General features: G+C 37.6%; 1 pseudogene; it reads left to right on the top strand.

Moving 5' to 3' along the window:
• Positions 1-14,306: 14,306 nt before the first annotated feature.
• LOC101616318 lies at positions 14,307-16,862 on the top strand (annotated as a pseudogene).
• Positions 16,863-17,465: the final 603 nt, after the last annotated feature.

Genomic DNA, 17,465 nt, shown 5'->3' on the forward strand with positions numbered 1-17,465 from the left:
TTTTTGCCTCCTGGTATTTTTCCATAGGGTTTTACAGATTTGCATATTGAACCGTCCCCGCATCTCTGGGATAATGCCTACTTGGTCAGGGTGAATGATCTTTTTGATATATTCTTGTATTCTGTTTGCCAATATTTTGTTGAGAATTTTTGCATCTATGTTCATGAGGGAGATTGGTCTGTAATTTTCTTTTTTTGTTCTATCTTTGCCTGGTTTTGGTATCAGGGTGATGCTGGCTTCATAGAAGGAGTTTGGTAGAATTCCTTCTTTTTATATTTCCTGGAAAAGCTTAAGAAACAATGGTGTTAGCTCTTCCTTGAAGGTTTGGTAAAATTCAGCAGTGAATCCATCTGGGCCTGGGCGTTTTTTAGTTGGGAGATTATTGATAACTGTTCAGATCTCCATGCTTGTTATAGGTCTATTTAAGTGATTAATCTCATCTTGATATAATTTAGGTAGGTCATATAAGTCAAGGAAATCATCCATTTCTTTCAGATTTTCATACTTTGTGGAGTATATGTTTTTTATAGTAAGTCCCTATGATTTTTTGAATTTCTCTGGAATCTCTTGTGATGTTACCTTTTTCATCTCTGATTTTATTAATTTGTGTCTCTACTCCCTTTCTGTTGGTCAGAATTGCTAAGGGTTTATCAATCTTGTTTATCCTTTCAAAGAACCAACTCTTTGTTTCATTAATTCTTTGGATTATTTTTTATTGTTTGTTTGTTTCTATTTCATTAATTTCTGCCATAATCTTTATTACTTATTCCTGTCTACTGATTTTTGGTTTGCCTTGTTCTTCTTTTTCCGAAGCCTTTAAGGTGAAGCATTAGGTCGTTTTTATGAGACCTTTCTGGTTTCTTAATATAGGCACTTAAGGCTATAAATTTACCTCTTAGAACTGCCTTCATTGTGTCCCAGAGAATTTGGTATGTTGTGTTCTCATTATCATTTGACTCTATAATTTTTTGACTTCCTTCTTGATTTCTTCATTGACCCATTCATCATTTAGTAGTGTATTGTTTAGTTTCCATGATTTTGTGTATGCTCTATAGCATTTCTTGCTACTGATTTGTAGTTTAATTCCATTGTGGTCAGCCAAAATGCAAGGAATTATTTCAGTTTTCCTAAATTTGTTAAGATTTGCTTTGTGTCCTAATATATGGTCTATTTTAGAGAATGTTCCATGTGCTGCTGAAAAGAATGTATATTCTGCAGCATTTGGATGAAATGTCCTGTATATATCTGTTAGGTCCATTCCTTCTATGACCTCATTTAGTCCAGATGCCTCTCTGTTTATTTTTTCCCAGGATGATCTGTAAATTGATGAGAGTGAGGTGTTAGGTGTTGCTCTTAAGGCTCTCTGAGTTTCTACAAAGTTGTTCCTAGGGGTTGAGTTTCCCTGGTATGAGAGTATTCAAGTAGGCTGAGTGGAATAAAATACACGTAGATTCTAAAATTGAACTAAACACTGTACACATTCAATCAAAATCAGCACTGCTTATTTATGCAAGAGTAGTTATTATAACAACCAGATCCTTTATCAACAAAGAGGTTAAGATTTCTGGTCTGTTGAGGGATCCTAGTCAGCTTGTGACCAAGTGAGACCCTTCCCTGGTGCAATCAATCCCAGTTACCTTTTGATGATTGGGCTGCTGTCCTGATTTCTGGAGCTGGGCACTGGCTTTTCCTGTGGGGAAAACCGAGGCTGGCAACTGTGGCCCTGCAGATCGGCACCCTGCTGCTGGAACCGCTACTGCTGCTGCTGAAGCTGCTGGTGCTGGTCTGTCACCGCTGCTTCTGAAGCTGCTGCTGCTGCTGTAGCTTCCACTGCTGGTTCTGGTACTGCTGCCTCTGAAGCTGCCCCTGCTAGATCTGCCGCTGCTGCCTCTGAAGATGCCGCTGCTGGATCTTCCACTGCTGCCTCTGAAGCTGCGGCTTCTGGATCTGCCGCTGCTGCTGCTGAAGCTGCCACTGCTGGATCTGCTGCTGCTTCTGCCTCTGAAGCTGCCACTACTGGATCTGCCACTAGTGGGCCGCTATTGCTGGTGCCGGAGCCTCTGTTGTTGCTGCCGGACCCTGCTCCTGCTTGGGTCCTACTGTCGGCTCAAGTTGTCCAGGTTCCAGGACTGCTGCTCTGTTTGCTGGAGCTGGGCTCAGGCAGTGGGGGAGGGGAGGGAGCCACAGCTGCTGTAGTTCTCTCGCTGTTCCATGTGTTCTTCTACCTCGTGGTCTGCTCCTCCGTTGTTCACTGCTGCTCTCCCTTCACGTTTCTTGAGTTGCGGAGAGCTCTGGTGTGAGTGGAAGCTCCCCTCACCTGGCTTTTCCTGTGGATCGAGCTGAGACTGGCAGCTTTGTGGTACGCTGCCACCTGCCTGGCTGCTTTTGCTGGCCTGTGAGGGCTCTGGATGCTCTGGAACTCTTCTACTTCTCCCCTGCCATTTCAATTTCCTATACACCTCACTTTTTAGTAAAAGTGTGTATTTCGCTGAGTTTTTTTGGTCTTTTTCCCCCCTAGGCTGCTTTGCCGTGGTACTACGCCTCCATCTTAACAGGAAGTCTAATCCAATCTAAATCTTATAAGATAAGTTACCAAGGGAAAAATAACCTGAAAAAAGTCAAGTGAAGAAAACATACTTATATTTTAGACTCATGGTAAAATAACTCCAGACTCAAATTGTTCTGAATCAGCCTACCAAGTGTTAGGATTAGAGCCCTACGCCACCATGCTCAGCCTAAATCATTCCCTTAAATATTCCTGGTATATCTATTACTTTCATCTTTGTGTTTCTTTCCTACAAAGAGGGTCTATTTCCTCATGTCAATACCTGTTGCATTTGTAAATATCTTTATTTCTGTAGAGCATTTGATAGCCTAATATTAATGAACAGGATTTTTTTCACTCTCCTGCTTACAGCTCAATCTTGAGCCCTTTTATGTGTATAGGCATCTGTGGGTATGAGTCTTCTCAAATTATTTGCCTTATTTCCATGAAGCAGCAATATTTTACCTTTTCCTTGTGATTGTGTACAGGAGAGTTGGCTGACATTGCCTCTTCAGTGTGTAAGAGACTGCTAATGCTACTGCTAATGGATATGTACCCATAGATCTTTCAAGTTCCTCTCCTCATGGTAGAATATTTTCTAACTTTACCATACAATACATATTTGTCAGACTTGTGGATAATAAAAATCACTGAATATTTTGGATTTCTATCACAGAAGCTAATAGATTAGTTAGTGTAGAAGCTGATAGGACAATTCAGTTTTGTTGTAGCAGTGAGTTATTCCTTCTTCCAGACTTGCAACAACCAAGTTCTCTTTTATCTCCCATTCTATCCCTTTTTCATCTTTTAAGATTCTAGCATGGATCTTTAGAGAAAAGCCTGAAAATAAGTGTGAACAGCCCTGTGTCTGAAGCTCTCAGGGGTCTTATACTGTCATGGTATTGTTACCTGATAGGTTAACTATTCATTAAAATATTCAGCTAATTTATTCTAACCTATTTGTACAGTGTTTCTTCTTTTGTTCAAATATGTAAGTTTATGCATCCAGTTTCCCTCCCTGTGAGAGACCAAGGAGAAGTAATGTGCTGCATCTGGTTTCTGTGACCACGCTTAGTGGCTGGACAGTGGTGCTGATGCTGCCATTTTAAATCAGACAACCATTTTAAGTAAAAGGCCCAGGCTTGACTTAGATAGAGAACTAGCCGGGTAATGTAAACTTTGCTTGCTTGCTCAATTGCTGCCTTTCCCCCTAAAGTAACACTCCACTGCGGGGGGGGGGGGGGGGGGCTCTGACCACCTGCTTAGATAAGAAACTGAGGAATCTCCACTTCAAGGACATTCCAGAAACAATCCACTGTGGGGGGCCTCCAGCCTCCAACCACTTACTTAAATAAACCTATAATTTCAATGTACCACTGCTTGTTTAGCCAATCATATGCCCATCCCCTACTTCTTTATTCAAATCCGTATATAAGCCCCTTTCCCCTGAAGGAAGGGGCTCTCTCCCTCACTACCGCTGTGCCTGACTGTGTGGATGGAGCCCAGGCCTTGGCTTGCAATAAAGAAACCTGTTGCCTTTACATTCAAGTTTCTTGGCTTTTTTGGTGGCTCTATGGGTGACTCCTGGATAACTGGGGTCTTGGCACCTGGTCAGGGGTCTTGGCACAACACCTGCAGATGGCTGGCCTTCTATGGAATTTATTCTACCTTATTTGTCTGACGGATTCAACTCACATTATGACTGTATGGTTTATTTTCCTACCATCCTCCACAAGGTAGTAATTATGCTTTATAGATCACTGCAGTTTAGGTGAGTATCAAGCTCTAAATCCACATTATCCTTGAAACTTTCTTTCTCATTACTGTACTGAAGGAAGTATAGCTGCTCTTATTTGTTACTGGAGTATGCTTTAAAATTAAGCAATACAAAATCAGGCCTCGTGAGGGAGACAAAATTCATAGACATCATTCTCTATTGCCTTAAAAATGGCAAAAGAGGATCTTCATTATAGATTAGAATCCAGATTTTGTATATAATATACTTAAATTATTTTGATCATCACCCAATTCAAAAGTCACTTAGGTTATTTTTCAAATCTCCTGAAACTAAAGAATTGGGAGCCACCTGGTTATAGAAATTTATAAGAATATCATTCACATTGTCAGTACAACTACAATGGTATTAAGTATGTCTTTATGGAGTGTTCCAGATTTTATATCAGGATATGGGGCCATTTACAAACCATGGAAGATGGAGGTAGCCGAGGAAGCACTCCAATTACGTCCCAGGTACCTCTTGCCCCAAATATAGTCCGGTTGCACATTGATCCAAACCATGCTTCAGAGAGCAAGGGGGGCCAGGTTATGTAAACAGCATAAAGTAAGAGTCACAATACAAAATGTAAGATCTAAAATAAAATCATCATGAAACAGGTAAGGTTAGCTTTTTAAAAACTTTTAATAAAATTTTATTTAACTCAAAATGACAAAAGTAATACAATGTTAACATGGACCCAACAAGAATCAATTGATCATTACATTGATATTTTAATAATTCATTGAAATTCTGTGCATTATCATTTCATAAGACAATAAACAATATATTTCATAGTATGTAAAACAATAAGAAAAATAGCAATAAACCATTAATTTTCTATTTTCCTCTAATCCTTAAAATATTATGCTATAAAGGAAATACTCTATCTGAATTATATATGTCATTCTAACATATTTTTCTTTCTAAATAGGAAAGATAATTATGTATGTGATGATGATGGGAAAAGAAACACATTGGGGGAACTGAAAGTCAGGTAAGACATATAGAATAAACACAGAATCATAGCACTCATAATTTTCCCCACTACTATCAGAACAAACAAAATTGCTAAAAGGCCAGGACAAAAATATCATAACTCTATTAGATATTAAAAAATCAGTATCATATAAATGAGCAAACTTAAGTATAATTCCACACTATCATATTTTAAAATCAGAAAATAAAATCTATGTTGCCTATTATATCCCTGCTTATGGTACTTTGTTTTAGCAGCTGGTACACGTTAAGCCATTGTCTCTGTGTAGATTAACTTGACAGCTAAGATAAAACTACCTCAATGAAGACTGAAGAATTACATGTTCTTGGTGTTTCTAAATGCTACAATCTGAGGATACACAACATTAGAGCAATTCTGACAAAATGCTCCAAGTTTTTAAAGATGGGATAGTTTTCTTGCTCAAAGTTCTAGACAGGGTTATTAACATTCCATTTTTCAAGAACTGTGATACTTTGTGTGTGTAATAAACGTGAAACTGTCTTGTCAGAAGGGGACTGTACATCTCAGGAAGCAAGGGAGTGGTTTCACAAAGTGTTCCAAACACTAAAGCAATCTCTCCCACACTTGCAATTTAAACCAGTTTCCAAGGTCAATATATTCCTAAGTGGATGTGTGAATATTTACACTGTTAGTTGAAAAGATCTATTTTGGATTTGCCTGAAATCTACTTTAACAATTATAGAACATTCCATTTAAGATTCACATTTTATTTTCCCCTGAACAGGTAAACTTTTAAAAATGTCAGTTTCTCCTAAGCTACTATATAAAATGACCTCAATTTCAAACAGGCCAGCAACAATCATGGAGTTATACAACTTAATGATTGTGATGGTTAATACTGATTGTCAAATTGACATGACTTAGAATCGCCTAGGAAAGGAGCCTGTGAACATGCCTGTAAAGGATTATCTTGATTAAGTGAATGAAGATGGTAAGAGTAGCCTTAACTGGGGTGAGAAGAACTACCTAACTATGGGCAGCACTATTTCATGGGCCAGGGTACTGGACTGATTAAAAAGGAGATAAGGGGTTGGAGACATTCATTGGAGGTTAAGGCACTTGTCTGCAAAGCCAAAGGACCCACCAGGTTTGATTCCTCAGGACCCACATAAGCCAGATACACCAGGTGGCACTGCATCTGAATTTAGTTTGCAGCTTCTGGAGGCCCTGGTGTGCTCATTCTCTCTCTCTCTCTCTCTCTCTCTCTCTCTCTCTCTCTCTCTCATAAATAAATAAATAAACAAACCAATAGATAAAATAAGTAGCTGAGCACTAGAGGAGATATGAAGATAACACAAGATATGAAGATAACAAGTTATTTGTTCATAAAGTTCATAATTAATAAAAAATTAAAATTCCCATACTACAAATCAAGAAACAGGTTAACTGACAACCTGTGATGATGCATTCACAGGCATTTCTCAGACATGTGGATGAGATGCTAATTATATATAGATTTCTAATATTGAGAGACACACCCCAAAATGTTGGTATAAAAATGAGGAAAAGGGCTAGAGGGAAGGCTAAGCAGTTAAGGCCTTTGCCTTGTAAAGCCAAAGGACCCAGGTTCGATTCCCCAGGACCCACATTAGCCAGATGCACAAGGGGGTACATGCATCTGGAGTTCCTTTGCAGTGGCTAAAGTCCCTGGTGCATTCTGTCTCTCTTTCTCCCTCTTTCTCTGTCAAATAAATAAGTATATAAAAATAAAATATTTTTTTTAATGATGAAAAATATGAACTAATAATTCACAAAAATGTACAAAATAAGATGAAATAAATGATAAAAGCTAAGATTCCATGATACCTATACACATGCACATTAAAACAGCAATGAGTTTCCACTCAGCACTAGGTGACATAAAGGGTAGAGTTTAAAAAGTAAAGTAGCATGTTTTGGTAGCAAGACAGTATAAAAACAACCACTCTCATGCACTACTAATATAAATGTAAACTAGTGAAACCCTTCCAGAAAAGAAATTGGAAGTACCTAACCCAACTATATATACTCTTAAATTTTGAACCAGTACTCCTAATCTTACTGATAGGAATATGCAGTGATTGTACATTTTCATTAATACAAAATATCTATATGCAAGGATATTCACTAAAACATGATTTATAATTTTGAAATGAAGGACTCAAATAAAACTCTATCTACCTATCTATCTATCTATCTATCTATCTATCTATCTATCTATCTATCTATCTATCTATGTGTGTGTGTTTGTGAATGATTAAAATATGGAAAATCCACATATCCACATAGATATGTCTGGTAGAATTGTAAGAAAGAAAAATGTATGTAAATCTCTATGAGATAGATAGGAGACATTTGTTAAATGAAAATTAGAAAGTAGAAATGGGTATCATTAGAATGGTATCCTTCATATAAGAAGACAGTACATGAAAAGATTTGAATTCTACTTTGTGGAAAATAAATAGAGGAGAGATTAGACCAGAAACTGAAGAATGTGTTATCCCTACAGGGGAAAATATGGGGAAAGTGGGCAAAGAAATGGTAAATGAAAATGTGGTAGGATATAAAATTTTGTATAGTTATGGTTCTATAAGTAACCATAATATCTCAAATATGCAACACAAATGTAGTTTGCCTTTCATATCCACAGTTATCTGTATTCTGTGGATTTAGTCTGTCTAGTGTCAGCAGCTATCATAAACTTAGGCATCTCCAAAATACTGTCATAGGCATTCTTCTCACATGAATAGGAACAAACAAAGGATAAAAAACACATGTTTTCCACAGATGAATAATTTCAATATACTTATAAGAAAATAAGTAATTCCAGAGTAATAGGGTAGAAACTGCCTCTATGTCACACAGTGAATAATAAGTCAGTGTAAAGGAAAGTATAGTGATGCATGCCTACAATCCTAGCCATTGAGAAGGGAAGGAAGGAGGATCAGAAGCTCAGGTCAACCTTGGCTACAAAGTAAGTTTGAGGCCAGCTTGAGTTACGTGAAACCTTGTCTCAAAAAATAAAATATAAAAGAAAACTTGTGTTAAGAAAGCATAGATTCTATTAAAAAGAGTGAAATGTATTTGAAATCATAAATATGATGACAGTGCAGCTGAAAAACAATGGAAAAACAAAAATACCTTGCAGTCTACAGGAGCAATCAGCACAGAGCTCTAGCATTTCATTCATGGAAGGGCAGAGGGAAAGAGAAAAGCCTTATGAAAAAGATAAGTCCAATGGCCCTGGTGATGAGACTGACACCTGTACCAATATTACAGGTCCACAGTGCTCTTAAGCCATAGGTCAAGTTGAAAAATTTTGTGACATAGACTCCATTTGTGTGAAAAGGGCCTACTGTTTGAAATCACAAAATCAGGACTTCAGGCATAGTTCCACAACTCCTATGTGGGAAACAACTAGGGAAGTCAGTCACGTGAAGGACAAATGCAAGAAGCAGATACACTGAGAAGTTCAAGGGGCAGATAGTCAGGCAGTTAATTGGACAGTAGTCAAAAGTCCCATCATCTGTAGTAAAGAACAAACTCTATCACTAGTGTATAGCTAGCTGAGACCCATGATTGACATCAGCTAGCATTGCTACATATAAAGCCACCTATGTGGTTTAAATCACAATAATGGTGGTCCTTGAGGTGTTATAACCAGGCAATGTTTGATGTAGTCTCTGTCTCCTTCCTCCTTGCTTAGGTGATGATGTGACACAAGCCTTCTGCTCATGCCATGCATTCCCTATCATGATGGACTCTAATCACTGGAACCTTAAGCCAAATTTGAGGCTTTTCTTCCAGAAATTACTTACCGTAATTCATTTACACTAAAATGTGCATATGTATGAAATGGAGCATTACTCTTTAATAAAATATATACAAGCATTGATATGACTTGAATCTAATATTATACTCACTAAAAGAAGCCAAATACAAATGACAGAATTTGATGCCATTTAATTAACTTTATGGAAAAGCAAAACCTATATATGGAAAAAATAAATCAACAGCTTTCATGGGCTGTGGATAGGGAATGACAGCCTTTAAGTCTATAAGAGAAAGTTTGAATATGTGTATATATCTTGAACTTTGAATAATGCATTGATTACTTCACAGCTTGCTATGTTAAAAATCCCTTGAATGCCATACAAAAAAATAGAGCATTATACTATGATAATGATAGCTTGATAGGCACTATTTTAACAAAAAGAATACACTTCACTGATAATTTCCTTTTAAATAGTTCTACTAATATCTTCCTGACCATTTTATGATCACTCTGATTTTAGATGGTTTAATTATCAAATTAATTGATTTTTAACATATATGAAAAGTAATATTAATTGATACCATGTGATGTTCTAGCTGATTGCATACTGTGTCACAATTAAATCACTTTAAAATGACTATTTCCTCAAATATTTACCACTTTTAAGTGAAAGTATTCAAATGCAATTCCTTCAATCTTTGGAAAATTGCCACTCAGAGTTATTCACACTACCATGAAATAATAGACTAGAGATTTTTACTCCAGTATGTACCCATTAATAGTTCAATAAACGTATGAAAATTGAACAGATTCATTGGGTCACTGAACAAATCAGGGAAGAAATAAAAAAAAAACTCCCAGACTCAAATGAAAAATGAAACAATTTACCAGAACATTTGAAGTAGAGCAATGACAGTTTCAAAACAGAAGTTTATAGATAGGACTGATTGCACTAACAGAACATGGAGGAGCCAAGTCAATGATGAACATCATCTTAGAAAAGTCAGATCAAGTAAATTCCTAAATCAGTAGATGGAAAGAATAAAGATAAAGCAGAAATTAATCAAAGACAAAAGAACAGAGCATACAATAATAAATAATGCAAAGAATTGCTTCCATGAAAAAATAAATTAAATCAATAAGCTTATAGTCAAACTTAATAGAAAAGAGGGAAAATATAAATTAATAAAGTTAAAATTGAAAGGAATGACATTCCAAGATGTCAGGGAAATTCAGAAGACCATTGGAGAATATATGAAAACTCCTGCAATATCTAGAAAATCCCTATGCTGAGCAGGCAGAGACAAAAGGATCTGTGGGGCTCGCTGGCTAGCCAGACAAGCCTAATTGGTGAGCAGTCAGCCAATGACTAATGCTTTCTCAAAAAATATGGACAATGTTCTGAACAAAATTTGGAAACTTTAAACACCAAAATAAAGTTTAAAATTGCCAGGCGTGGTGGTGCCCTCCTTTAATCCCAGCACTCTGGAAGCAGAGGTAGGTGGATCGCTGAGAGTTTGAGGCTACCCTGAGCCTACATAGTGAATTCCAGGTCAGCCTGGATCAGAGTGAGGCTCAACCTCGAAAAACAAAGCCAAAAAGAAAAAAAAAATGTTAATAAAGTATATTTGAAAGAACAAAGGGAATCACAATGGGCAAAAAAGAAAAATAGTGGGTTTTTGTTTTTTTTTGGGGGGGGGGTTGAGGTAGGGTCTCACTCTAGCCCAGGCTGACCTGGAATTCACTCTGTAGATTCGGGTGGCCTCGAACTCACAGTGATCCTCCTACCTCTGCATCCTGACTGCTGGGATTAAAGGCATGCACCACCATGCCCTGCTAATAGAGTTTTTTTTTTCTCTTTTTTTAAAGTGACAATGTCATTGGAGAACTTCTTTCCACATTCCTCAAATAATGAAATCTTCCAGATGGACTAGGTGGTGAACTGAAGTTTGAATTTTCATGGGCCTGGAGATAACCAAATAGGACAGGTTGACCAGCAAGCACCATGGATCTCCCTGTGTCTGTCTCCCATACACTGGGATTACAGGTATAAGAAACCATACATGGCATATTGAGGTGTTTTCTGGAGATTGATTTTAGGTTAGTATGATTGCAAAAAAACACTTTATGGACTGCACTATCTTATGAGCCCCAGAAACTTTATATTATGCATTCTTGTCTAGTATCATAAATCCTCTTTTATATGTGTCTCTTTTCACTTATTTATTAGCTACCTTGCACATACTTTTAGCAAAGAACATTAGAGTGATGATATCTAACTCCATATAATGATTATAGGTATTGTATAAATTGAATTAAATTTATACATTAGCTTAAGGAGAACTAAAATAATTTTTAGCCATGTATATGTATGTGTGCTTTGTGTGCATGATTGTGTGTATTTGTGTAGATGGATGGATGCTCACATGTGTGTATATGTGAATGTGTGTGTGAAGATCAGAAGTAGGGTATCTTCCTCAGTCAATTTCCATAGTATTATTTCAGACCAGGTTTCACGCTGGACCTAAAGCTCCTGAAGTCAGCCAGTTACCTAGCAAGCCCTAGGGATCCTTATGTCTCCATTTCCTCAATCCTGGGATTACAGGGCCTCTCTTTTACATGAGTAGTGGAGATCTGAATTCAGGTCCTCATGCTTGAGAGTCAAGCAATTTACCCACTGATCCATCTCCCCCAACCCCAACATATTTCTAACGTCAGGGAAAAATCAAAGTGTACTAGAATTTCTTTATGTACTTACAATGGAACCAAATTTCAGGCACATCCATGGCTGATCTTTAGAACTAAACTCTGAATATTTACATATTCCACCAGGAACATGATGGTCCTGTAAAGTCACATAAACTACAGATTGTGGAACAATCTTCCCTAGTGATTGTAACAATTTGTGCAATCATCCCCCAGCTTCCTGATACTGTACAATCTTTTTCAAGACAGTTTGACTTCTGTGGTGCTGAAAGAATAGCAGTCTTTGACAAAGGGTATGTAATTAACCCCTCTTGCACTTTAATCTATAAATGAAGCCCATATTTTAAAATTTGGAACATATTGCCATGCCTGGTTGAACGATGTATCTCTTGATAATACAATCCTAAGTCTCAAGACAATGTAGTTCTTCTTTGCTCTGGGCTATTGTGATGTGATCTTAGCAAGTTACTCCATCTAAGGACAATGTCTTAATGTGTCTTAATATATACAAGCTATTTAAACAAAGTCCCATAGAGTAGGTAAGAAATAAGCAACAAAAATTTTGTTTCACAATTGTTTGTCCTTGGAATTATAGATCATTTTGATCATATGCATGATACTGCATTGTTTAAACATCTGGTATAATCCATCCATTTTTCTATCAGTCAGTCCTTCCCAGGCCTTTTAACCACTTTGTTTGGTCTGGCGATAGACGGAAAAGTTATGAGTGTTTGGATTTTCTGTTTCTTTCATGACATGTTTCCACTTTCGTTTCTTTCCCAATCATTATAAAAGTGTCCAAAGTTGCTTCTGCCAACCACTTTGCTTTTACTCTTCGCCAAAGCTATGGAACTGCATCGAACTGCAGCTTCAATGACTGCAATGTTAAATCACCCATATCCAATATTTGATACCACTTTTTTGTTAACACATGTCAATTATTCATCTTAATGAGATTCATTCTGGTTTATCCATACCTGTATGTAGCCTAAAAGTAGAGTTCATCATATGTAACTATGCATTTTCCACTATCGTTCTTCACCCTGAAGCCCTTCCACCCTAGGAATATCTATTCATTTTTGTTTGTTTGTTTTGTTTGGTATTTTGAGGTAGGGTCTCACTTAATCCTAGGCTGACCTGGAATTCACTATGTAATCTCAGAGTGGCCTTGAACTCATGGTGACCCTCCTACCTCTGCCTCCCAAGTGCTGGGATTAAAGGAGTGTGCCACCATTCTCATCTTTTAGGAATCACTACTCTATTTTCAGGTTATCTTTTGTTTAGTTCCATATATGAGAAAGAATATACAAAGTTAAAACTGGAAATTTGCTTGGAGTACATTCCATAAAGTAGTGCCCTTTGCTTTATGTTGACACATTTTTTCTTTGTATTTTGGGCTTCTATGGGACCTAGTATTTTGGTGTAGTTTCTTTCTCTTTCTCTTCCCCTCCCCCCTCTCTGTGTTTGTGTGTGAGGGTGGTGTGGTATGTGTGTTCTGTGTATCCACATGCTGAAACTGAGGTGTACACCTCATTTGCATGCATGCTGAGACCAGAAGAGAATGTTTCCATCTCTCTTTTTTGAAATTCTTTTCTTTTCTTTCTTTCTTTATTTTTTTAAAGAGGAAGGAGCCTCCCCTAGCATGGGGCCGGTTTAGTTCTCCAGTCCTAGCAGAGTCCCCGGGAGGCACCTTTTGTTGTGTTATATTTTATTTTTTTAAATTCATTTAAGAGAGAGAAAGAGGGATCGAGAGAGAGAGAGAGAGAGAGAGAGAGAGAGCGCACACCAGGGCCTCCAGCCATTGCAAATGAACTGAGGTGCATGTGTCCCCTTGTACATCTGGCTTACATGGGTCCTGGAGAATTGAACCGGGATCCTTCAGCTTTGCAAGCAAAAGCCTTAACAGCAAGCCATCTCTCCAGCCTCTGAAATAATTTTCTTGAGATAGAGACTTTCTTTGAACACAGAGCTTCCATTTTCAATCAGACACACTGACTAGAGAGCCCCAGAGATTCTCTAGTCTCTTGTCCCCACAGGACTGTGATTACACATGTGCATGCCCAGATCCAGCTTTTAACATGGATTCTGGGCATGAAACTCAGGCTACCTCCAACTCTCATACTTCTATGACAAGTACTCTTGCCTGCTATTTGGCAAGTCATTTTGAGACAACTTTAATATTTTATTTTTCTTGTTTGTATCTCTTGGAGTGTTAGTTTTTGAGAGAGAGAGAGAGAGAGAGAGAGAGAAGAAAATGAGCATGTCAAGGGCTCCTACCACTGAAAATAAACTCCAGACACATGTGCCACTTTGTGCATATGGCTTTCTATAGTACCGGGGAATTGAAACCAAGGTATCAGGTTTTATAAGTGAGTACCTTTAAATGCCGAATCAACACTACAGCTTTATTCTGTAAAGATTTTCTGCAATGCTAAAATTTATGGCAAAAAACTGTAGCTAATTTGTTAGGATTTCTAAATGTTGCTTACCCTGATTCAGGTTTATGACGATGGACGGAAAGAACCCATCCACACTTCTAGAGCTTTCAATACAGATTGTACTGTGTAATGAACTTACAACAATCCATGGCCTTGAAGAAATCCCAACAGAGCTATTTGTTCCATTGTTTAATGCTGCCTTCAAGGGTGGGCATATGAAAATACTTGCAGCCATGGTGAAGACTTGGCCTTTCTTCTGTCTTCATATTGGGAAATTAAGTGTCCAGGAGCCACATAGTGAACTCTTGAAAGCCATGGTTCATGGTCTTCAGGTCCTTCCTTCCCAGAACTCTGCTTCTTGTTAAGACTATGTATAAAACAGATATGGTAAGAAAGCAGAAAATTATACTCTCTCAGACATAGGGATGACTGGTGAAGAGATATAAGATGCCATTGGCTTACATGTGGGGGTCACCTAAAGACTGATGACTTACAGTGTTGGTTATTGAATATAAGCAATTGATGTTACTATTAATGTATTTTCATAATCTTCATAACATTGAAGAAGTACATGGGACTTAAGACTGTTGAGGATTGGGGTGTGGTGGGTGAAAAAAAGTTAATGGTGTTAAATTTAGATGGAAAAATGAGTGTTTGAGTGGTATAATGTGTATAGACCAAGAATTAAGGAATATTTCTCTAAATGTCATCACAGACACTGCTGGTTGACATTAAGATGTATTTCCTCTTCTATTCCCTACAGGAAGCCTAAATTGCGGATCCTAGATTTAAGGCAGGACACTGACTGCAGAATCACATGCCCTGAAATCAGTAAAAAATCTCCTCTCTGTTTGCATTCTTGTGCTTACTCTGAGCACTCTATCCTGACAATAGAAGCACAGTGCAATATTGTCCATTCAGAGTCTGATTTTCAGTCAAGCAAGAAAGCTATGGAATTACTGGTGGATTTTTCTCTAAATGGTACCTTGAGGGGAAGGGAATTTATTTCTTTGCTCATTAGTAAAGTCAAACAGAGCTTGGGCTCCTTGCACCTCTGCTGTTGAGATTTTCACATTGATACATTTTCTGACTGCAAAGGCACTCTGACATTTCTAGACATGGCATGCATTGATCACTTGGCAGTTGGTCAGGCTTCTCTGAGTGAAGTCACCACACTTTTGTCTCAAATTGTCCAACTAAACAGCCTTAGTCTGTCTAAAATCACTTTTAGATCTTTGAATGGGAAAATCTTCAGAACTTTTTTAATGCATCTTGGGAGAATGGGCCACCTCAAGAAATTCACTTTGGCTTCATTCTGTACCAAAAATCATCTTGAAACACTTCTCAGGTGAGAGTTTCAGGAATGCACTTGGGTTTTCTGAACACCATTGTTAAGACAAGAGAGAAACCATTCTTGGGTACTTTTTGGCTCCTTGAAGCACTGCTATCTCCATGCTAACATGGGTATTGCTGGAATTTTAAAAATGGCCCAGCCAATGTGCCCTCCCCATATTTAGAAGAAGTACAGAATCACAAAAACAAGCTAGCCAGCTAATTATGTAAGACACTATTGTAATTCCATAAACATATTGCTTAAAAAATTACTCACCTGCATTCTAGGGAAAAAACAGAGGGATTTAAAAAAAGAATTTATGCTGCAGTAGTGATACACATATTCATGTGCTAATGTCCATAATGAAGAATGTCATATCATTGTCCTCATGTGATTCCCAAGGCTCAGGACATGAATGAAGTTATTGTCATTTAGGGACTGGTCAAACTGTATTTTCAGTTGGTTGCTCTCTCTGCTGCCTCTGCAAACACTAGGTGATGCAGATGCACAATGATTAACTGTGGAAGTATTATGTGGGCTAACTTTTTAGTTAATGTTTCCAATAACCTTCCTTAATAATATTTTGTAAACAGTCTCAAGGTTGAAAAGCTATATTTGAGTGAGGCAGTAACATTTTTCAAGTCACAAGTCTATTAATTGAATTAAAACCCATTTTGACTACTTTTATAATATATGTAAAGTTCATTTTAGATTCATAGGCATACTTTTTCTCATCCAATTTTCACTATTCAGACATACCTCTGTGTTTTCTCTCTACAGAGTACTGCCACCAAATTTGGATTTCTTGTACCTGTCCCTCTGTGAACTTTCTCACAGAGACTTCAGATTTCTCTCCCAGAGCCCTCAGACCAAACATCTAAAACTGTTGAATCTCAGTAACAACCTGATCTATTGGGAAGATTTTGAGTTTTTGCAAACTTTTCTGGAGAATCTCTCAGGTACCCTGCAACATCTAGAGATAAATCATTGTCTGTTAACAGATGCTACACTCTATTCTCCTTCCAACCCTAACCCACTGTGCACAACTCCGTGTCCTCAGCTTTGCCTTGAATCCTATTACAATGCCCATGCTCATGAGAATCATGCAGCACTTAACACCCTTGATGGACCTGAAGCAAGTGATTTTCCTACCCCTGTACATTTCTATGAACAATGGTATTTTCAAGGTCATGTAGACCTACAGAAACTAAGTAATGTGCAAGTACAGTTAAAAACATTGCTTCAGGTGGCAGGACAAGATGACATGAAATGGATGACTTATTCTTACTGACTTTCAAAATCCCATTTCAATCCTGATATATGGCCTTTTAACCACTAATTTTTGTTTCTGCAAACACAGAAATACCATGTATATTATTGTACTATTCCTGGAAACAGATTTTTGATGCATCTATAAAAAACATCTCTAATAATAAGATAGAAGGCTTTAAGAAATCTTATGAGCCACTTGTCCATTCTTTTCCATGTCGCTTTTCTTCTTACTCACCACAGTGTTGGATATATGCTGAATGATTACCAAGTGCTGGTATACCATACCCTTGTAAACACTGATGGATTCACTTTGGGATAGTTGACACAAATCAGTGCAGTTACAGCCTCTCCTGGATGTGTTTGTGGAGTGGGGAGTGGATATTGAATCAAATACTTTATCCTCTAATTTACTTTAAGATTCCTATATGTAAGGCTGTATTGATTTGCTTACAAGAATCTATATGCATAAAATAGTGGGGAAAATAAACAAATAAATAAATAGTTTTTAAAGGGGTTGGAGAGAAGATCAACAGTTAAGGCACTTCCTTGTAAAGCATAACGACTTGTGTTTGATCCCAATATCCACATAAAGCCAGAAGCACAATGTGGCACATGCAACTGG

This window comes from Jaculus jaculus, chromosome X (genome assembly GCF_020740685.1).
Source record: "Jaculus jaculus isolate mJacJac1 chromosome X, mJacJac1.mat.Y.cur, whole genome shotgun sequence".
Taxonomy (NCBI): domain Eukaryota; kingdom Metazoa; phylum Chordata; class Mammalia; order Rodentia; family Dipodidae; genus Jaculus; species Jaculus jaculus.